Source organism: Oncorhynchus kisutch, linkage group LG26, assembly GCF_002021735.2.
Source record: "Oncorhynchus kisutch isolate 150728-3 linkage group LG26, Okis_V2, whole genome shotgun sequence".
Classification (NCBI taxonomy): Eukaryota; Metazoa; Chordata; class Actinopteri; order Salmoniformes; family Salmonidae; genus Oncorhynchus; species Oncorhynchus kisutch.
In genome coordinates this window covers 42,456,872-42,480,615 of record NC_034199.2, presented here as the reverse complement: position 1 = coordinate 42,480,615, position 23,744 = coordinate 42,456,872, and positions in this window count along the sequence as shown.

Genomic DNA, 23,744 nt, shown 5'->3' with positions numbered 1-23,744 from the left:
TGTGCTGTGGAAACAACAACAACTTTTGCTTTGCCTAATGGATATTATGCATAACAATAGTAGGCGTTGATTGAAACTCAATGTTAAATTAAAATCTCCCTACCATCATGTCTAAGCCCATATGACACCAATGTTGTTGAAAAATCGCAAATCATATTGGAGGTACACAACACACTCCTTGCCTCTCATCATGAGCCGTGGACGTTACTGAGAACCACAAACCTGATTTTTAACAGGGTCATTAGCATTAGTAAAAAAATACTATTTCTTGCCCAGACTTATGATGTGCTACTTTTTTCGGCTACTTTTTTAGCCGAAGCTCAGTTCTAACACTGGGTCCAGCAACTAGTTTTTTTGTCAACACAGCTGCTTTCACCAGGCTGTCAGTCAAAAGAAGTGTATGCGAACAAACATTGGCTACCGTAGATAGCTAATTATATGGTGGTTTTCAAGCTGAAGTTAACATTCCCTAAGTGATCAATTCCTGTAGTCACTACCTGTTGAACACGGAATGAGGGAGAGCTCAGTTTGTGTTCTATTGAAAAAGTATGGTTAATAGCTAGCTACCTTTTGAGTTTGGATCCCGCGATGCAGTTGGCATTGGTTGATGGGACCGCCGCTATCTGTCCAGGGATCCTGCCGACCAATTGTGTGATGAGCTGCTTGGCATAGCAGCTAATCTAGCTGCCACTGTTAGCAGCCTATCAAGCTAGCAGGGGTTCCTTGAGGGTTGGAACGCAGCCCACAACGCAATTAGCCCTTGTGGCTGGGACCGCAGATTGTCCTGGCCTTGTGACTGTCTAGATACCAGCTGTTTCCATCTTCCCTGCAACTTGCCCAGTCTGGAACTGCGAGGAGTAACAGTGTAGCCTACGTTGCTACCATGACAGGCCGAAGCCGGGGGGAGTACCATTGAGGACAGAGGTGTCTAACTGTCATAGGTGAAGGATCTTTTAACTGAAAAAAATAGTTCTACAAGCAATTGTTACAACAACAAGAAAATAGCTTCAAATGTTGTGTCCAAATACTGGTGGAGTCAACTAATAAAATAATGGACAGTGTGCAGTTCTCCCAGGGTCAGCTCAATGAGTTTAACCTTTTATAACTAGGGGGCGCTATTTTAATTTTTGGATGAAAATGTTCCCGTTTTAAACAAGATATTTTGTCACGAAAAGATGCTCGACTATGCACATAATTGACAGCTTTGGAAAGAAAACACTCTGACGTTTCCAAAACTGCAAAGATATTGTCTGTGTGTGCCACAGAACTGATGTTACAGAAAAAACCCAGATAAAAATCCAATCATGAAGTGCCGCATTTTTTTAAACCGCCTCATGGCAATGACTCCTTATATGGCTGTGGAGGAGCTAGGAGTCAGCTTACGTTTTCCACGTTTTCCCCAAGGTGTCTGTAGCATTGTGACGTTAGATTGACCATAAGAGACTACATCTACCAGGTGGTCGCTTGGTGTCCTCCGTCGCAATTATTGCGTAATCTCCAGCTGCAGTATTTTTCCGTTTGCCTCTGATGAGAAACCATCTGCCACGAATTATTTTTAATCGAATAGAATTGTGAAAAACACCTTGAGGATTGATTCGTTTGCCATGTTTCTGTCGATATTATGGAGCTAATTCGGAAAAAAGTTTGGCGTTGTAGTGACTGCATTTTCGTTTTTTTTTCTTAGCCAAACGTGATGAACAAAACGGAGCTATTTCTCTTACACAAATAATCTTTTAAGAAAAAATTAACATTTGCTATCTAACTGAGAGTCTCGCCATTGAAAACATCCGAAGTTCTTCAAAGGTAAATTATTTTATTTGAATGCTTTTCTTGTTTTTGTGAAAATGTTGCCTGCTGAATGCTAGGCTTAATGCTATGCTAGGCTATCAATACTCTTACACAAATGCTTTTGTAGCTTTGGTTGAAAAGCATATTTTGAAAATCTGAGATGACAGTGTTGTTAACAAAAGGCTAAGCTTGTGTTTCAATATATTTATTTCATTTCATTTGCGATTTTCATGAATAGGAAACGTTACGTTATGGTAATGAGCTTGAGGCTATGATTACGCTCCCGGATATGGGTTTGGAGTCGCAAGAAGTTAAACAGGAAAACGGCAAAATGACAGCAATCTGTCAGTCATTGAGAGAGGACATCAGTTCTGTAAGTGAATCCATGATAACAATGACAGAGAAATCAGATTATCTCGAGGGACAATCAATGCGGAACAACATTGTTGTGGTCGGAAATGCAGAATCTCCACATGATACCTAGACAGAGTCTGAGGACAAAGTTAGGGAAATGTTCTCGGAGAAACTAAAGATGAACCACAGGACTGGAAAACTCACCACCGGCCCAGGTGACAGGCCCATGTCGATAGTGATCAAGTTCTTAAGGTTCAGGGACAAGGTAACTGTTCTAGAAAGAGCCAAGAACTGGAGAGGGACGTACAGTACATCTTCCTCAATGAGGACTATCCTGAAGCTGTGTGCCAGAAGAGAAAATAACTTATCCCGGCCATGAAAGCTGCCGGATATCCGCTATGACAGGCTCATTGTCCATTCTCCCCCCGAAAATCCTGGAAGGGATGAGAGAGCCAAGCCAATGGGTTCAACCAATGATGAGCCATACGGAGCCCTCTGCATTATTATAACATTTGAGAGGCCCACAGTGATGTGGTATGGAGCTCAATTTGATGCCTCCCATCACATTTTTGGATTAAGCATGAATTGGATCTAACACACATCAAATTGACTGCTGAATGTGTTTGTTTTTTTCTCTTGCTTTGTTTGTTCTTTTCCATATTATGTCTATCTCTGATAAGCTACCCAGGAAAGGGCTGAAAATAGCCCATGTTAATATATGTAGCCTTAGAAATAAAGTTCATGAAATCAATAACTTGCTAACATCAGACACCATTCATATATTACCCATTACTAAGACTCACTTAGATGATTCCTTTGATGACACAGCAGTATAAATACAAGGATATAACATCTATGGAAGTGATAGGAATGCTTATGGGGGAGGTATTGCTATATCGTGTCTAGGACTGGGGTTCCGCTAGCCAGTGAAAGTGCAGGGCACTAAATTCAACACAACAAATATCATAATTAAAATTCCTCAAGCATACAAGTAATTTACACCATTTTAAAGATAAAATTCTCGTTAACTTCTTGACGCACCCATCCCTTTAGCGGGATTATTTTCATCAACACCCGCTGAATTGCAGCGCGCCAAATTCAAATTAAATTACTAAAAATGAAATCACAAGTGCAATATAGCAAAACACAGCTTAGCTTGTTGTTAATCCACCTGGCGTGTCAGATTTCAATACAACTTTTCGATGAGAGTATAACAAGCGTTTATGTAAGAACATCTCTCTCAGTAGACAAAATATTACAAACACTAGCAGCCAAGTAGATTGGTCGCGAAAGTCAGAAAAGCAATAGATTAAATCGCTTGCCTTTGATGATCTTTGGATGTTTGGATGTTTGCACTCACGAGACTCCCAGTTACAATAAATGTTCCTTTTGTTCGATAAAGATGATTTTTATATCCAAAATACCTCCATTTGTTTGGCACGTTATGTTCAGAAATCCACAGGCTCGAGTGGTCACGACATCGCAGACGAAAATTCCAAATAGTATCCGTAATGTCCACAGAAACATGTAAAAATGTTCAATCCTCAGGTTGTTTTTAAAATATATAATCGATAATATATCAACCGGGACTGTTGCTTTTTCAATAGGAGAGGGAGAGACAATGGCTGCCCCACTCTGTTGCGCAAGCAAAACTCTGCGAACACCCAGCTATCCACTGACGCGATGTTGTCGTTCTCGCTCATTTTTCTAAATAAAAGCCTGAAACTATGTCTAAAGACTGACACCTCGAGGGAGCCATAGGAAAAGGAATCTGGTTGATATCCCTTTAAACGGAGGCAAGGAATCCAATGGAACAGAGAGCTTTCAGGAAAAACAGCCCTTCCTGGTTTGATTTTCCTCGGGTTTTTGCCTGCAATATCAGTTCTGTTATACTCACAGACAATATTTTGACAGTTTTGTAAACTTTAGAGTGTTTTCTATCCTAATCTGACACTTATATGCATATTCTAGTTTCTGGGCCTGAGAAATAGGCAGTTTCAAATGGGTACGTTTTTTAGCCAAAAACAAAAATCCTGCCCCCTAGACTCAAGAAGTTAATCCAGCCACAGTGTCTGATTTCAAAATGGATTTACAGCAAAAGCACCACAAACAATTATGTTTTCACCACCAAGCCACAGAAAAACACAGCCATTTTTTCCAGCCAAAGAGAGGAGTCACAAAAAGCAGAAATAGAGATAAAATGAATCACCAACCTTTGATGATCTTCATCAGATGACACTCATAGGACTTCATGTTACACAATACATGTATCTTTTGTTTGATAAAGTTCATATTTATATCAAACAATCTGAGGTTACATTGGCGCGTTACCTTCAGTAGTTCTAAAACATAAGGTGATATTGCAGAGAACAACATCAATTTACAGAAATAGTCATAATAAACATTGATAAAGATATGACTATTATACACGGAACTTTTGATAAACTTCTCCTTAATGCAACTGCTGTATCAGATTTTTTTTTTACTTTATGGAGAAAGCAAATCATGCAATAATCTGAGTACAGCCTTAAGACAACAAAGTACACAAAAAGATACCCGCCATATTGGGTAGTCAACATTACTCAGAAATAGCATTTTCAATATTCACTTACCTTTTGATGATCTTCATCAGAATGCACTCCCAGGAATCCCAGTTCCACCATAAATGTTTGATTTGTTCGATAATGTCCATCAGTTATGTCCAAATATCTTCTTTTGTTAGGGCGTTTGGTAAACAAATCCAAATCCAGCTATACAACCTGGAATATGCATATAATTAGTATATTTGGATAGAATACACTCTGAAGTTTCTAAAACTGTTTGAATGATGTCTGTGAGTATAACAGAACTCATATGGCAGGCAAAAACCAGAGAAAGAATCCAACCAGGAGGTGGGAAATCTGAAATGTGTAGTTTTTCAACTCTTGGCCTATCGAATACACAGTGTCTATGGGATCATTTTGCACTTCCTACGGCTTACACTAGATGTCAACAGTCTTTAGAACCTTGTTTGGTGCTTCTACTGTGAGGTGGGGGCGAATGAGAGGGGAGTGAGTCAGAGGTCTGCCAGAGAGCCATGAGCTCAGTCTCGCGGGTTCACGTGATAGTTATCTTGCATTCCATTGCAATTCGACAGACAAATGAATTCTCCGGTTGGAACATTATTGAAGATTTATGTTAAAAACATCCTAAAGATTGATTCTATACTTCGTTTGACATTTTTTCTACGGACTGTAAAGGAACTTTTGGACTTTTCCTCTGCTCCTAGTGATCGCGCATCATGAATTTGGAATCCTGGGCTGAACGCGCTAACAAAAAGGAGGTATTTGGACATAAATTATGGACATTATCAAACAAAACAAACATTTATTGTGGAACTGAGATTCCTGGGAGTGCACTCTGATGAAGATCATCAAAGGTAAGTGAATATTTATAATGCTATTTCTGACTTCTGTTGACTACACAACATGGTGGATATCTGTTCGGGTTGTTTTGGTCTCTGAGCACTGTACTCAGATTATAGCATGGTGTGCTTTGTCGGTAAAGTAAAAAAAAAAAAATGACACAGTGGTTGCATTAAGGAGAAGTGGATCTAAAATTCAAAGCATAACAGTTGTATCTTTTAGCAATGTTTATTATGAGTATTTCTGTACATTTGTATTTTTCGTGAAGTTATTTTTCGTGGAGAAGAAGGACAAGACCCTGCATCCATGCATTGACTACCGGGCACTCAATGACATCACTGTGAAGAACCGTTAGCCGCAACCACTCATTTCCTCGGCCTTCGAGCCGCTCCAGGGGGCCTCGATCTTCTTCAAGCTGGATCTACGAAATTCCTACCACCTGTGCAAATACGAGAAGGGGACGAGTGGAAGACTGCCTTCAACACAGCTAGAGGCTACTACGAATATGTGGTCATTCCCTTTGACCTCACCAACGCCCCTGCCGTATTCCAGGCTCTGGTGAATGACGTTCTCCGCGACATGCCTTAACTGGTTCGTCTTCTTCTACCTTGATGACTTCCTCATCTTCTCCCGTTCCCCCCATGAACATGTGCTCCATGTCCGTCAGGTTCTCTCGCAACTTCTGGAGAACCAGTTGTTCATTAATGCAGGAAAGCACAAGTTCTATCGCTTCACCATTCCCTTTCTGAGCTACATCATCTCTGTTGGGAGTGTCCAGATGGATCCCGAGAAGGTGAAAGCGGTGGTGGATTGCCCTCAGACTACGTCCAGGGTGCATCTGCAACACTTCCTGGGGTACTCCAACTGTATCGCCGCTTTCCAAGGGTTACAGCACCCTGGCCTCCCCCCTCAGTGGCCGATGCTTTGGATGTCAGAGTGGGGGCTGTCCTGTCCCAACGGTCTGCTCTGGACCTTAAGCTGCATCCTTGTGCCTTCTTCCCCCACTGCCTCAATGCCACTGAGAGGAATTACGATGTGGGAATCGGGAGCTTGTTACGGTGAAGATGGCAAATGGAGGAATGTAGGCACTGGCTCGAAGGGATGGAACATCTGTTCATTGTGTAGACTGACCACAAAAACCTGGTGCATCTCCACACTGCCAAGCGCCTCAACTCCAGTCAGGCGAGATGGACCCTGCTGTTTACCCGGTTCAACTTTTCCCTCTCCTACCGACTGGGGTTCAAGAACATCAAGCCGGATGACCTGTCTCGGCGCTATAACCCCAAGGCTACCACTCCAGAGCCTGAGACAATATTTCCTACCTCATTTCTATCGACTGCACTCAGCTGGGGTATCGGAAAACAGGTCTGGAAGGCGCAGCGGTCCCTGCTGAACCCTGGGGGGGCCCACATAACCGGATAATCATGCCTGACACTATCCGCTCCGCAGTCCTGGACTGGGCCCATTCCTCCAGGCTTGCCTGCTACCCGGGCTTCCGGCGGACACTGGCCTTCCTGTCGACAACGCATTTTGTCGTCGGCGCTTTTGTCGTCGCCTGCACTGTCTGTGCACGGCCCCTAAACAAGCTCCAGCTGGCCTCCTCCAACCTCTGCTCGTCCCTCATTTCCCCTGGTCTCACATCTCCCTGGACTTTGTTACGGGTCTCCCCCTGTCTGATGGTAACACCACCATCCTGACCATGGTGTATCACTTTTCCAGGGCCACCCACTTTATTCCTATCCTCAAGTTACCCTCTGCCAAGGTGACGGCCCAGCTCATGGTGCAGCACGTCTTCCGGATCCATGGACTGCCTGTGGACATAGTCTCCGAACACAGCCCTCAATTCTCATCCCGGTTCTGGAAGGCGCTCTGCACTGGGTCGTTGGGTCATTTGCCTGTCCTCCGGGTTCCACCACAGTCTAACGGCCAGTCGGAGTGAGCCAACCAGGACATCGAGACCACTCGGCCTGATCTCTGCCAACCCCAACACCTGGAGCCAGCAGTTGGTGTGGGTGGAATATGCCCGCAACACCCTTCCCTGCTCTGCCAAGGGCCTATCACCTTTTTGAGTGTTTCCTGGGATATCAGCCCCCGCTCTTCCCTGAGCAGGAAGAGGAGGTTGGCATACCTTCTACCCAGATGTTTGTCCGCTGCTGTCGACGTACAATGGTAAGGGAAGCCCTTTGTCTCCTGTTTCTGGTTTTGACCCTTGCCTGTCCTGACTCCGAGCCTGCCTGCCTGACCACTCTCCCTGCTCCTGACCCGGAGCCTGCCTGCCAACCTGTACCTTTGCTCCCCACTGGATTTTTGACCTCTGCTTACCCTGACCCTGAGCCTGCTTGGCGTACAGTACCATTGCCTCACCTCTGGTTTACTGACCCGTTCATGCCTTAACATGTCTATTGCCTGCCACTATTGGATCATTAAACTATCTGGGTCTTATCTTCATACCTGATACAGACAGTCATTGAGGCATTCAGTTACTGTTCGATTAAACGTTAGAATCGATTAAACGTTAGACAACAAGAGCTGACCTTGACACAGAAGGTAGCTAATGTTAGGGTTTTGTCTAGGCTTTACCGAGAACGGTGCGACAAACCAAAAACATCCAGTCAGCGGCAGTCCTGTGGGTGAAAACAGCTCATTGATGAGAGGTCAGAAGAGAATGGCAAAAATTGTGCATGCTAACAGGAAGGCCACAAACAGGCAAACAATGGCGCAGTACAACAGTGGTGTGCAGATGGTCATTTCAGAACGCACAACTTGTCGGTCCTTGTCACAGACGGGCTATTGCAGCCTACAACCACACCAGGTTCTACTCCTATCAGCTAAAAAGTGGAAAAACATTGCCTGGTCTGACATATCCAGATTCCTGTTGCGTCATGGGGATGGCAGAGTCAGGATTTGGTGCAAGCAGCATAAGTCCATGGCCCCATCCTACCCGGTGTCAATGGTACTGGCTGGTGGCAGGGCTGTAATGTTTTGGGGAATGTTTTGCTGGCACACATTAGGTCCCTTGATAATAATTGGGCCATGTTTCCTTTCACTTAAGAATTCAGGCTGTTCTGGAGGCAAAGGGGGGTCTGACTCGGTACCAGATGGGTGTACCTAATGAACTGATTATATAAATGTATTGGATGCATAACTCTGCAATTCTTTAGGCTGAAAACAAGCTGTAAAAGGCACAAGAAAGACGCGGCTCTAGTGTAATTGGAGATATCTTTGTTTAGTCTCTATGGCTGAGGTACACAACCTTCAAAAGTTAATGATTTAAAAACTTTTAATTTAATTTTGCTTTCATTGGGATTTGAGTCACAATAAATTGAACTATTCACCTTCTGAAAACTGCAGACAATTACCTTTGACTATGTATGGTAAATTCTACACATAGATGAATAGTTTGTTCAAAACAGATTTTATCTATGAAAGGGAAACAGCCAGCAGACCAGGGTTTAAACCAGCAACCCTTGCAGTTATGCCATCACTCCACCTGTGCCATTAAGGCCCAGACCTTTAGGCAAAAGCCAAATGTAAGGTTACAATAACAATGCCAATGACAGAATTTTGGCTCACTCCGACTGGCATGTGGAAATGTTGTATAATACACATCTAAAGGGTAAAAACATAGTGTGGTCAAAAACGTAGTAACTTAATAATAGTCACGATCTGGTTACCTATAAATAGAAACATAGTTATCTTTTTGGGTTATTACATATTTATTAACTTATTCAAGTTATATTCCAAACTAACTCAAATGCACTATGTAAATATCTTGCAAGCTTCATAGCAAGCTGCTCTTGGTGAAGTAATTCAATTTCGAGCAAAATTAAAAAATATATAATAATTAGAAGTTGAAAAAGGAACAGAATTGAATGATATAAATGGTTATTTATTTATTTGTTTTCAAAATGGTTCAGAACTTCATTTTGCTGGTCGGAACAGTTGAACAGAACAAACATATTAGGTCCTGTTTCTAACAATTGGGAAATAATTTCAGTTCCTGATATTGAACAAACCAAACTAAAGGCCTTATATTATACATTATATAACATTCTAATTAAACCAAACCAAACTGAATACATTACATTATACATTATAACCAAACCAAACTGAAGACCTTACATTATACATTATACATTATAACCAAACCAAACAGAAGACATTACAATATATAACATTACAACCAAACCAAACTGAAGACATTACAATATATAACATTATAACCAAACCAAACTGAAGACATTACAATATATAACATTATAACCAAACCAAAATGAAGACCTTACATTATACATTATACATTATAACCAAACCAAACTGAAGACCTTACATCATATAATCTAACCAAACTGAAGACCTTACATTATACATTATACATTATAACCAAACCAAACAGAAGACATTACAATATATAACATTATAACCAAACCAAACTGAAGACATTACAATGTATAACATTTTAACCAAAGCAAAATGAAGACGTTACAATATATAATCTAACCAAACTGAAGACATTACATTATAATCAAACCAAACTGAAGACATTACATACCTTACTGATCTCAACAGATTATCATTATTGTTATCAGAAAGTCTACACATGCATACAAGAGCAAAAAAGTTCTCATATTAAATGCAACTAATTTAAATGTATTGTTTACACAACAATATGTTCTATATCGTCAATGTATCAAATTGATTATCAAAGGTTTTGCACATTAAATGCAACGTATTGACTTAGGCATCAATGTCCGTGATCCATATATTTTTGCAAAAGGTTCACAATTTGATGACAATGAACTGATACCAGCCTCCAAAGAAATATAGCCACCAATTTTGTTGTTGTTGTTAAATAAAAACGAATTGAGACACATAACAGATAACTAATAGCAGGGCATGTAAACACAAGGACTATATAAAATGTCAAAATAATGCAACAACACATTTCTCATTCACTTAGCTGCAGAAATCCAAGCGCCCGTGAGGCTTTCTCAAAGAGAGCAGTAAACCTTTGTCTGAATACAGATTGAGAGAACCCAAGACACAGAGAGTTACAGAGGCCAACGACAGAGGAAACTGTGCATGCTATTAACCCATCTTTATCTAGTTGTTGGTAGAAGTCCAATTCAAATAGGAAGACGACTATTACTGTCCACATACAGCTGAGTAGGCAGAGAGCAGCCTGTAACATGGCTGTTACAGTGACCATCATCTGGCTTTGAAGCTGGGGCTGGGAGAAAGGACTGCTACTCTCCTCCATCCTCTTCATGTGCCTTCGCAGGTAGATGTAGGTGCTGCCGGAGGAAAATATGATTGACGCAAGAAGCCGGGTGAAATATAAACCGTGTGCTGTCAAATACACAATATACAGATCAGTCCATTCACCATCGCCTGGGGTTACAGTTGTATTGAGGTGGAGGGAGTTGTTGGTGAACCAGTTGTTAACTACCATCCCATTTTCCATGTAAGTGCTTGACCCACACAGAAGTAAAGTTCCATCTAAGACAAGACCGGAATAAATGACTCTATCAATGTGTTTTTTCATCCAGATGAAAATCGCATGACGCTGTGGGACAATCATGAGGTGGTAAAACATACTAATCCAAGCAGTACAGGAGAAGATGACGCAGTAGCTAAAGTACCCAATAGAGTTTATAATAAAGAAAACCTCAGTGGTGCGATTATAAACTAAATATAACCAGATCGAAAGCAGATTTTCAATTTGGTGGACTGAGTTGCTTAAAACCACCAAGCCCAGCAGGATCCTCAGAGGTAGATGTCGAGTAACACCACTCTCTCTCCGTGGAAGCATCAGGCAAACCATAAAAAATAGATTCAAAACGGTGGCTGCAGTAGCAACAATTCCGCAAGAAATGGCAAACTCTTTGCCGTCCATTGCTAACCCTTTTGATTAGTGACACAGCAGTCCTGATCGTAAGGCACCTGTCTGTACTCTTTTCTTCCACTACGGTGACTCGTGATGACCAATGTCATACCACACTGGACTTTATTGAGAAAAACGGCTGGCTTGTTGGGTCCTCTGAAATGGACCATACCCAGTGTGCATAATATATCATGCAAACCACAGAGTGAGTCAGAAAGAACGCTGCACTTTGGAGAAAAAAACACACATTGTTCCGCTGCTGCCAGAATAGGCTTGTAGGAAATATGGACATTGTAAACATTTACTAGGTGAAAGAGAGTTAGCACCAATTTCACAAATGGTATTTAGTTCACAATAATGTCAATGCATTTATCTACATAATTTTAAATAAACTGTTTCACTTCATGTTGACTGAAGAGAAGACAGTTTGAGAGAAGGCACAGGGAGAGAGAACAGAGAGATCACAGTGGCCTGTATGTGTCCACAGGGATCCACGTCACCATAGAAGTCCTTTCTCTAAACGCATATTACAGTGATCTGGAGTGTCTGCATCATGCATGTCACAGTGAACCTCATCTGGCTTTGCAGAGCTGTAGCTGGGGCTGCTGCTGCCCTCCGCCATATTTTTGTATGTGCCTTCACAGGTACACGAAGATCCTGCCCCAGGACAATATCATGGTGCCGAAACCCAGGAATAGAGTTAATTCCTTGGGGACTGATGATGGTGAAATGCATATCCAGCCAGGCACACAAAGAAAGGTTACCACAAGTTGTTGCATTAAATTTGCTGCATCCTTGACTACAAGGATTTTCAAGAACCCTCGGGAGAAGTACAAGGAAGAAGTATTGTCGTGTGATAGATGGTGCTTCACTGTGGTCTAGATATCAGGGGGAATCTCAAAGGCTGGTGTAGTGTCTTCCCCAAGTCACCTTTTTGGACACATCAGAAATAACTAAATAAAATCAAAAATTATGTTCTACACGGTGGTGGTAAAATAAATGTGTCTCCAAAATATCTGCAAACACACTATAATCCATATTTGAAAACATTCCCTTTAACTGGACATTCACACTTGAAAACATTCCCTTTAACTGGACATTCACACATGAAAACATTCCCTTTAACTGGACATTCACACTTGAAAACATTCCCTTTAACTGGACATTCATGCTTGAAAACATTCCCTTTAACTGGAAATTCACACTTGAAAACTTCCCTTTAACTGGACACTCACACTTGAAAACAAATTTCAACCCTATCTTGTGCAGCTCAAATGAATCTGGAGCACTCCATTTTGCATGGACATTAAAACGTTGTTTTCTCAGGTGGTTTTCTGCCTCATTTATGTTTTGTGATAAAAAGATAATCTGCTACCTAGCAACATGCAAAGTGGTTAAGGTGAAAGTAAACTTCCTTGACCTTACCTGGTCACGCCACTAAAGCCACTGTGCATTTCATGGAGACGTCATGTTATCTTGATTGATAGAACCAGGTTACAATAGAAACAATGGAATACAACTGGGTCCTACATTACAGTACAGCTGAGATGCAATTCATTAAATAAAAATGTAATGTATTCTTTAATTGGATGAATAAGAATATCTCCCTGTGTTGTAATATTTGACTAACCTGGGCCACGGTTTCCCAAATAGCGATGGTATTTAGTTTTAGGAGTGTTTTAACGCTCACAAGTACATTGTTGAGGCATGTGTCGATACTGATAGGATCGAATCTCTCATTCATTGAACCCCTTACATTGGTGGAAATAGGCCTACAGTGGAAGTCAGACGTTTACGTCCACTTAGGTTGGAGTCATTCAAACTTGTTTTTCAACCACTCCAAACATTTATTGTTAACAAACTATAGTTTTGGTAAGTCGGTTAGGACATCTACTTTGTGCATGAGTAAAACATTTAAACGTGTTAACCCTCGCAAGGCTGCAGGCCCAGACGCCACCTCCAGCCGGGTCCTCAGAACATGCGCAGACCAGCTGGCTGGTGTGTTTACAGACATATTCAATCAATCCTTATCCCAGTCTGCTGTTCCCACATGCTTCAAGAGGGCCACCGTTGTTCCTGTTCCCAAGAAAGCTAAGGTAACTGAGCTAAACGACTACCGCCCCGTAGCACTCACTTCCGACATCATGAAGTGCTTTGAGAGACTAGTCAAGGACCATATCACCTCATATCACCACTGCAGACTGCCCTAAACCATCTGGACAAGAGGGTCTATGTGAGAATGCTGTAGTCATCGACTACAGCTCAGCATTTAACACCATAGTACCCTCCAAACTCATCATCAAGCTCGAGACCCTGGGTCTCGACCCCGCCCTGTGCAACTGGGTACTGGACTTCCTGATGGGCCGCCCCCAGGTGGTGAGGGTAGGCAACAACATCTCCACCCCGCTGATCCTCAACACTGGGGCCCTTCAAGGGTGCGTTCACAGCCCTCTCCTGTACTCCCTGTTCACCCACGACTCAGCGGCCATGCACACCTCCAACTCAATCATCAAGTTTGCAGACGATACTACAGTGGAAGGCTTGATTACCAACAACAACGAGACGGCCTACAGGGAGGAGTTGAGGGCCCTCGGAGTATGGTGTCAGGAAAATAACCTCACACTCAACGTCAACAAATCAAAGGAGATGATCGTGGACTTCAGGAAACAGCAGCTTTCTCCTAGCTTTGCCATTGAAGAACTGAAGCAAGCTCACTCGACCTGGCCCGGGTGTCCTGGAAAGATATGGACCTCGTTCCGCCAGTAGAGGATGCCTGGTTATTCTTTAAAAGTGCTTTCCTCTCCATCTTAAATAAGCATGCACCATTCAAAAAATTATGAATTAAGAACAGATAAAGCCCTTGGTTCACCCCAGACTTGACTACCCTTTTCTGTGGCTGGCCATGCTTTCCACCTGGCTACCCCTACCCCGGTCAACAGCTCTGCACCCCCCCACAGCAACTTGCCCAAGGCTCCCTCATTTCTCCTTCACCCAAATCCAGATAGCTGATGTTCTGAAAGAGCTGCAAAATCTGGACCCCTCAGCTGGGCTAGACAATCTGGACCCTCTTTCCCCTATTACTAGCCTGTTCAACGTCTCTTTCATATCATCTGAGATCCCTAAAGATTGGAAAGCTGCCGTGGTCATCCCCCTCTTCAAAGGGGGAGACACTCTAGACCCAAACTGTTACAGACCTATATCAATCCTACCCTGCCTTTCTAAAGTCTTCGAAAGCCAAGTTAACAAACAGATCACCAACCATTTCGAATCCCACCGTACCTTCTCCGCTATGCAATCTGGTTCCGAGCTGGTCATGGACGCACCTCAGCCACGCTCAAGGTCCTAAACAACATCATAACCGTCATCGATAAAAGACAATACTGTGCTGCCGTCTTTATAAACCTGGCCAAGGCTTTCGACTCTGTCAATCACCACATTCTTATCGGAAGACTCAACAGCCTTGGTTTCTCAAATGACTGCCTTGCCTGGTTTACCAACTACTTCTCAGATAGAGTTCAGTGTGTCAAATCGGAGAGCCTGTTGTCCGGACCTCTGTCAGTCTGTGGGGGTGCCACAGGGTTCCAATCTCGGGCCGACTCTTTTTTCTGTATACATCAATGATGTCGCTCTTGCTGCTGGTGATTCTCTGATCCACCTCTACGCAGACGACACCATTCTGTATACTTCTGGCCCTTCTTTGGACACTGTGTTAACAAACCTCCAGACGAACTTCAGTTCCATACAACACTCCTTTCGTGGCCTCCAACTGCTCTTAAATGCAAATAAAACTAAATGCATGCTCTTCAACCGATCGCTGCCTGCACCCGCCCATCTAGCATTACTACTCTGGATGGTTCAGACTTAGAATATGTGTACAACTACAGATACCTAGGTGTCTGGTTAGACTAAACTCTCCTTCCAGACTCACATCAAGCATCTCCAATCCAAAATTAAATCTAGAATCAACTTCCTATTTCACAACAAAGCATCCTTCACTCATGCTGCCAAACATACCCTCGTAAAACTGACTATCCTACCTATCCTTGACTTCGGCGGTGTCATTTACAAAATAGCCTCCAACACTCTACTCAGCAAATTGGATGCAGTCTATCACTGTGCCATCCGTTTTGTCACCAAAGCCCCATATACTACCCACCACTGCGACCTGTATGCTCTCTTTGGCTGGCCCTTGCTACATATTCGTCGCCAAACCCACTGGCTCCAGGTCATCTATAAGTCTTTGCTAGGTAAATCCCTGCCTTATCTCAGCTCACTGGTCACCATAGCAGCACCCACCCACAGCACGTGCTCCAGCGGGTATATTTCACTGGTCATCCCCAAAGCCAACTCCTCCTTTGACTGCATTTCCTTCCAGTTCTCTGCTTTCAATGACTGGAACGAATTGCAAAAATCAATGAAGCTGGAGTCTTTTATCTCCCTCACTAACTTTAAGCATCAGCTGTCAGAGCAGCTTACCGATCATTGCACCTGTACACAACCCATCTGTAAAATGCCCATCCAATTACCTAATCCCCATATTGTTATTTATTTTTTTGCTCCTTTGCACCCCAGTGTCTCTACTTGCACATTCATATTCTGCATCTTCTGCACATTCATCTATATCTCCAGTCTTTAACTGCTAATCTTACTTCATTTGCACACACTGTAAATAGATTTTTCTATTGTGTTATTGGCTGTACGTTTGCTTATCCCATATGTAACTCTGTATTGTTTGTGTCGCACAGCTTTGCTTTATCTTGACCAGGTCTTAGTTATAAAGAGAACTTGTTCTCAATTGGCCTACCTGGTTAAATACCTTTTGGGGTTTCATAGCAAAGGGTGTGAATACATACGCATGCTCTAGAAGAAAAAGAAACGCACACCTATTAAGACGAGGTGCTGGCTAGCGGAGTAGAAAACTTGAAAATAAAAGAGAGCCGCACACTCTTGGAGCTCAGATGCAAAAATGTAATTACCACCGTTTCGACAGCCAACCTGTCTTCATCAGGGTACATACGCATGCACCACTTTTCCGTTTTATTCATTTTTGTAAACATTTTTTTAAACAAGTTATTTTTAATTTCACTTCACAAATTTGTATGTCCATTAGATGAAAACCCCCCAAAATCTATTTAAATGAATTGCACACCTCACAGGTAATATTGTATGAATCAACAGATTTGAAGTCAAATGGCGAATTGTTCACCTTGCAATGGAATCGGGGGCTCTGACCTATGCGGAGAAGTGGATCAGCATCTACCCAGACCTGAGTGCCTAACTGCTAAAACAGAGTGTGATCTACAATGAGGTGAGATTCCAGCTACGCAAACTAAATCTGAGATGTGGCTTCATCCACCCGGCAAAACGTTCTAGAACACAACACACACATTCTCCACTGCCAAGGAAGCTCAATATTTTTTCAAGAATCACGTCAAACCTAACACAAGGGGACTAGTAGATGGAACCCCATTCTAACTGTCTCAATATTTCAGATATGCTATCCATGCACAATACCGCAGCCTATGGATATGATGCAGCACTCAGCATAAGAAAATAATGAGGACACACCTTCAAGTGGGTACAAGGAACAGTATTACTATTATTGCTGAGTATTGGACTCTGCTATTATTATATTGCCTAACACAGTGATGACACCACACTAAGTAATGAACAATGGAAAATATATTGAGGTGTCACATGGACTGGGGCTGCTCCCTTTTGGGGTTACTAGCTACTGCTAAGGAGAGATGGACCGTCCCATATGACTGCACAATTATAAATGTTTTGGTTGATCGCTGTCCCCCTACGTTTAAGCTCTTCAATTTATCTCCCAGGGAGGACAGCCTATAGGCTATGATGAATGATTGTAAGATCTACAATATAGACTACATTTCTTGCAAATACCCTCTTATTTTTTGTAAATAGTATGGGACACTTAACTTCTTATGGCTGGGGGGCAGTATTGAGTAGCTTGGATGAATAAGGTGCCCAGAGTAAACTGCCTGCTACTCAGGCCCAGAAGCTAAGATATGTATATAATTAGTAAATTTGGAAACACTTTGACGTTTCTAAAACTGTTTGAATGATGTCTGTGAGTATAACAGAACTCATATGGCAGGCAACAACCTGAGAAAAAAATCCAACCAGTAGGTGGGAAATCAGAGGTTTGTAGGCTTTCAAGTCTTTGCCTATCCAATATACAGTGTACAATTTGGTCCGATTGCACTTCCTAAGGCTTCCACAGGATGTCAACAGTCATTAAAACCTTGTTTCAGGCTTCTACTGTGAAGGGGGAGAGAATAAGAGCTGTTTGAGTCAGGTGTCTGGCAGAATGCCATGAGCTCAGTCTCGCGTGTGCCCGTGAGAGCTGCGTTCCTTTTCCTTTCTAAAGACAAAGGAATTGTCCGGCTGAAACATTAATGAAGACAGTATTGATTAAAAACATCCTAAAGATTGATTCTATTCATTGTTTGACATGTTTCTACGAACTGTAATATAACTTTTATGACTTTTCATCTGAACTAAGCAATCGCGCATTGAGCATTTGGATTACTGGGCTAAACGTGCTAACAAAAAGGAGGTATTTGGACATAAATGATGGACTTTATCGAACAAAAAAAACATTTATTGTGGAACTGTGATTCCTGGGAGTGCATTCTGATGAAGATCATCAAAGGTAAGTGAATATTTATAATGCTATTTCTGACTTCTGTTGACTCTACAACATGGCAGGCATCTGTATGGCTTGTTTTGGTCTCTGAGCACTGTACTCAGATTATTGCATGGTGTGCTTTTTCTGTAAAGCATTTTTGAAATTGATACAGTGGTTGCATTAATTCCATGCATAACACTTGTATCTTTTATCAATGTTTATTGTGAGTATTTCTGTAAATTGATGTGGCTCTCTGCAAAATCACCGGATGTTTTGGAAGCAAAACATTACTGAACGTAACGCTCCAATGTAAACTGAGATTTTTGGATATAAATATTAACTTTATCGATGTATTGTGTAACATGAAGGCCTATGAGTGTCATCTGATGAAGATCGTCGAAGGTTAGTGATTCATTTTATCTTTATTTCTGCTTTTTGTGACTCCTCTCTTTTGTTGGAAAAATGGCTTTGTTTTTTCTGTGACTTGGTGCTGACCTAACATAATCGCATGACATGCTTTCGTCGTAAGGCCTTTTTGAAATTGGACACTGTGGTGGGATTAACAACAAGTGTATCTTTAAAATTGTGTATAATACTTGTATGTTTGAGGAATTCTAATTATGAGATTTCTGTTGTTTGAATTTGGCGCCCTGCACTTTCACTGGCTGCTGTCATATCGATCCCGTTAATGGGATTTCAGGATGCTACTGAACTTTCTACTAAAAACTATGCAACTGCATTTGCATCTGGCTTGTAAAAATCACATTTAAAGAATATATCAGAATTCACAAGGCTATCCAATTTCTCCTTTGCTATTTTTATTATCCATGGAACCCCGGCCGAGGCAATTCGTCAATTGAAGGAAACAATACACATTTACCTAAAACCTACTGATCACTTAATATCATTATACAAGGATCATATTTTACAATATCTAGACAATGTATCTCAATTGCTCAATGTAATAAACAATGTAAATTCACCTTAATCTCAAGTTACAAAATGTATCTAACCATATCAGCCCTACTTCCTCTCAAGACCCCGATGGAGGACTCCATCTCTACTTATGGAATCCGAAATCTTTCCCATTTTAAATATTTGGGAGTAGATATATTTCCTTCATTAGATTAAACCTTTGCCAGAAACTTTAACAGAACACTCAAATCAATTCAATCCGACCTCAGTAGATGGACTAACATCCTAGTTGCTTTAACAGGCAGAATATTTATTGTCAAAATGAATATATTGCCAGGGCTGAATTTCTGTAGTTCAATGGTATTTTAGGTATTTTATTAGGATCCCCATTCGCTGTTGCAAAAGCAGCAGCTACTCTTCCTGGGGTTCAACACAAAACATGAAACATAATACAGAATGACATAATACAGAACATCAATAGACAAGAACAGCTCAAGGACAGCACTACATACATAAAAAAGGCACATGTAGCCTACTGTACATATCAATGCATACTCTCCTCAACTCTTAGCCAAGAGAGACTGGCATGCATAGTATTTATATCAGCCCTCTGATTACAATGCTTCCCATGTCTCCCACATCTGGTTATTGGGATAAAATCTATAGTGCGGTTAAAAATGTATTTGGCAAGGTAAGTGATCCCAGTTAAAATGAACAAACTTACAAAGAGGCAAAGACGTAGGAGGACTATCCATACCAAACCTTAAATTGTATTTTCAGGCACTAGAATTCTGCCCCATCCTAAATTGGTTTAGAAATGATTCATCCGTTCCCTGGCTAAGTATATTTAGAAATGAGGTGTTTCCTATTGCCCTGAAAGAGGTGGTCTTCAGATATATCCCTTAAACAATGTACACTACACTTTGGTCCTATTATTGCTCCTACAATCTCTATTTGACGCTTTATTTTAAAAACGATGTATATTAGAATAAAAATGGCATGCCCATACTCCAACATTTCCCAATAATGCCTCAAGATCTGGAGCGCGGCCTTTTGCATCTCCTCAATGATCCAAATGTGGAATCTGTACCTTTGCAGATATCATGGACAGTAATGGTTTATTCCAAGATTTGAAAGACACACACATTTCCAGGCAACACCTATTTTCTATATTTACAACTTAGGTCAGCTATGCTGGCCTATGGAGTCCCTTGGGGAACCCAATTACTGAACCACTTTGGAAAGCTCGCATTTCGAGCTAGCCAAAACTCTTAAGGATCGGACCCTTTTTTTCAATTTTCGCCTAAAATTACATGCCCAAATCTAACTGCTTGTAGCTCAGGCCCTGAAGCAAGGATATGCATATTCTTTGTTTGTGGAAATATGAAAGGAATGTAGGAGAATATAGCAGATTAGATCTGATTAGATCTGGCAAAAGATAATACAAAGAAAAAAACAACCGTTCTTTTGTATTTTTTGTACCATCATCTTTGAAATTCAAGAGAAAGGCCATAATATATTATTTCAGCCCAGGTGTTTTGTTCGTGTCTCGTGTACTTCTGTATTTTTCATATTTTTTGTATATATATTTCAATTTTATTTTAAATCTCTTTTCTATTTTTAACTCGATTATGCCTTCCGGTAACCTGCCTCACCCAATGTGATACGGTATCGCTATTATTTTTTATTTTAGAACCCATTCAAGAACCTCCAGAAGCTAACCAGCTAATTTGCTATTCAGTCATTGTTAGCCACTGCTAGCGGTGTTTACCTTCTGCAAAGATACCAGCCCTGTTCTTAGCCTGGATAATACTCGCCAGTCTACTAGTATTGGACTGTCTCTCCACAACAATGCCGGATTCCTGCCGTAATCCCTGGACCACTACTTCTGATCTTCACAGCTAGCAGCTAGCTAGCTCACAGTGGCACCCAGTACCGAAGCTATCCCTGGGGCTCACCTTCCGGCCTACTCAGCTGTTCACCCGAACCCCACTCATACACGGCTAGAGCCCGATACTCCACCGGATCCTTGCTTTAAACTCTGGACCTTGGCACCGGATCACCGCTGCTACCGATTGGCTATAGTGGCTAACGCCACTGCCACGAAGCTAGCACCAGTTAGCCGTGAGCCAGGCGCATCTCCCGGCCAGCAAACTAAATTCTACAATACCTCTTTCTCCATCTGGCTTGTATTCCCCGCCGCACCACCACGACTGGTCTGCCGACGAATACTCAATCTGCTGTGCCTTCAACCGGCCTCCATCGGAGGGCTACTAATTTTTAACGCCTTGTCGCCTGCTAACGTAGTGGCGGGTTCCCTGTTCCAGCTACTGCTGCCCCATGGACACTATGATCACTTGGCTACATAGCTGATGCCTGCCGGACTGTCCATTAATCACGGTACTCCATTCTGTTTATTTATTTTTTATCTGTCGGCCCCAGCCGCAAACTCAGGCTCTGTGTGTAGTTAATCCGACCCTCTCTGCCTAGTCAACGCCATTTTACCTGCTGTTGTTGTGTTAGCTGATTAGCTGTTATTGTCTCACCTGTTGTTTTAGCTAGCTCTCCCAATCAACACCTGTGATTACTTTATGCCTCGCTGTATGTCTCTCTCAAATGTCAATATGCCTTGTATACTGTTGTTCAGGTTAGTTATCATTGTTTTAGTTTACAATGGAGCCCCTAATTCCACTCTTCATACCTCTGATACCTCCTTTGTCCCACCTCCCACACATGCTGTGACCTCACCCATTACAACCAGCATGTCCAGAGATTCAACCTCTGTTATCATCACCCAGTGCCTGGGCTTACCTCCGCTGTACCCGCACCCCACCATACCCCTGTCTGCGCATTATGCCCTGAATATATTCTACCATGCCCAGAATTCTGCTCCTTTTATTCTTTGTCCCCAACGCTCTAGGCGACCAGTTTTGATAGCCTTTAGCCGCACCCTCATACTACTCCTCCTCTGTTCCGCAGGTAATGTGGAGGTAAACCCAGGCCCTGCATGTCCCCAGGCACCCTCATTTGTTGACTTCTGTGATCGAAAAAGCCTTAGTTTCATGCATGTCAATATCAAAAGCCCCCTCCCAAAGTTTGTTTTACTCACTGCTTTAGCACACTCTGCCAACCCTGATGTCCTTGCCGTGTCTGAATCCTGGCTTAGGAAGGCCACCAAAAATTCTGAGATTTCCATACCCAACTATAACATTTTCCGTGAAGATAGAACTGCCAAAGGGGGAGGAGTTGCAGTGTACTGCAGAGATAGCCTGCAAAGTAATGTCATACATTCCAGGTCCATACCCAAACAGTTCAAACTACAAACTACTACAAATTCTCTCCAGAAATAAGTCTCTCACTGTTGCCGCCTGCTACCGACCCCCCTCAGCTCCCAGCTGTGCCCTGGACACCATTTGTGAATTGATCGCCCCCCATCTAGCTTCAGAGTTTGTTCTGTTAGGTGACCTAAACTGGGATATGCTTAACACCCCGGCAGTCCTACAATCTAAGCTAGATGCCCTCAATCTCACGCAAATCATCAAGGAACCCACCAGGTACAACCCTAAATCTGTAAACAAGGGCACCCTCATAGATGTTATCCTGACCAACTGGCCCTCCAAATACACCTCCACTGTCTTCAACCAGGATCTCAGCGATCACTGCCTCATTGCCTGTATCCGCTACGGGTCCACATTCAAACGACCACCCCTCATCACTGTCAAACGCTCCCTAAAACACTTCTGCGAGCATCCTGGAAGGATATTGACCTCATCCCGTCAGTTGAGGATGCCTGGTCATTCTTTAAAAGTAACTTCCTCACCATCTTAGATAAGCATGCTCCGTTCAAAAAATGCAGAACTAAGAACAGATATAGCCCTTGGTTCATGCCAGACCTGACTGCCCTCGACCAGCACGAAGACATCCTGTGGTGGACTGCAATAGCATCGAATAGTCTCCGCGATATGCAACTGTTCAGGGAAGTCAGGAACCAATACACGCAGTCAGTCATAAAAGCAAAGGCCAGCTTTTTCAAGCAGAAATTTGCATCCTGTAGCTCTAACTCCTAAAAGTTATGGGACACTGTAAAGTCCATGGAGAACAAGAGCACCTCCTCCCAGCTGCCCACTGCACTGAGGCTAGGTAACACGGTCACCACCGATAAATCCATGATAATCGAAAACTTCAACAAGCATTTCTCAACGGCTGGCCATGCCTTCCTCCTGGCTACTCCAACCTCGGCCAACAGCTCCACTCCCCCCCGCAGCTACTCGCCCAAGCCTCCCCAGGTTCTCTTTTACCCAAATCCAGATAGCAGATGTTCTGAAAGAGCTGCAAAACCTGGACCCGTGCAAATCAGCTGGGCTTGACAATCTGGACCCTCTATTTCTGAAACTATCCGCTGCCATTGTTGCAACCTCTATTACCTGCCTGTTCAACCTCTCTTTCATATTGTCTGAGATCCCCAAGGATTGGAAAGCTGCCGCAGTCATCCCCCTCTTCAAAGGGGGAGACACGCTGGACCCAAACTGTTACAGACCTATATCCATCCTGCCCTGCCTATCTAAGGTCTTCGAAAGCCAAGTCAGCAAACAGATCACTGACCATCTCGAATCCTACCGTACCTTCTCCGCTGTGCAATCTGGGTTCCGAGCCGGTCACGGGTGCACCTCAGCCACGCTCAAGGTACTAAACGATATCATAACCACCATCGATAAAAGACAGTACTGTGCAGCCGTCTTCATCAACC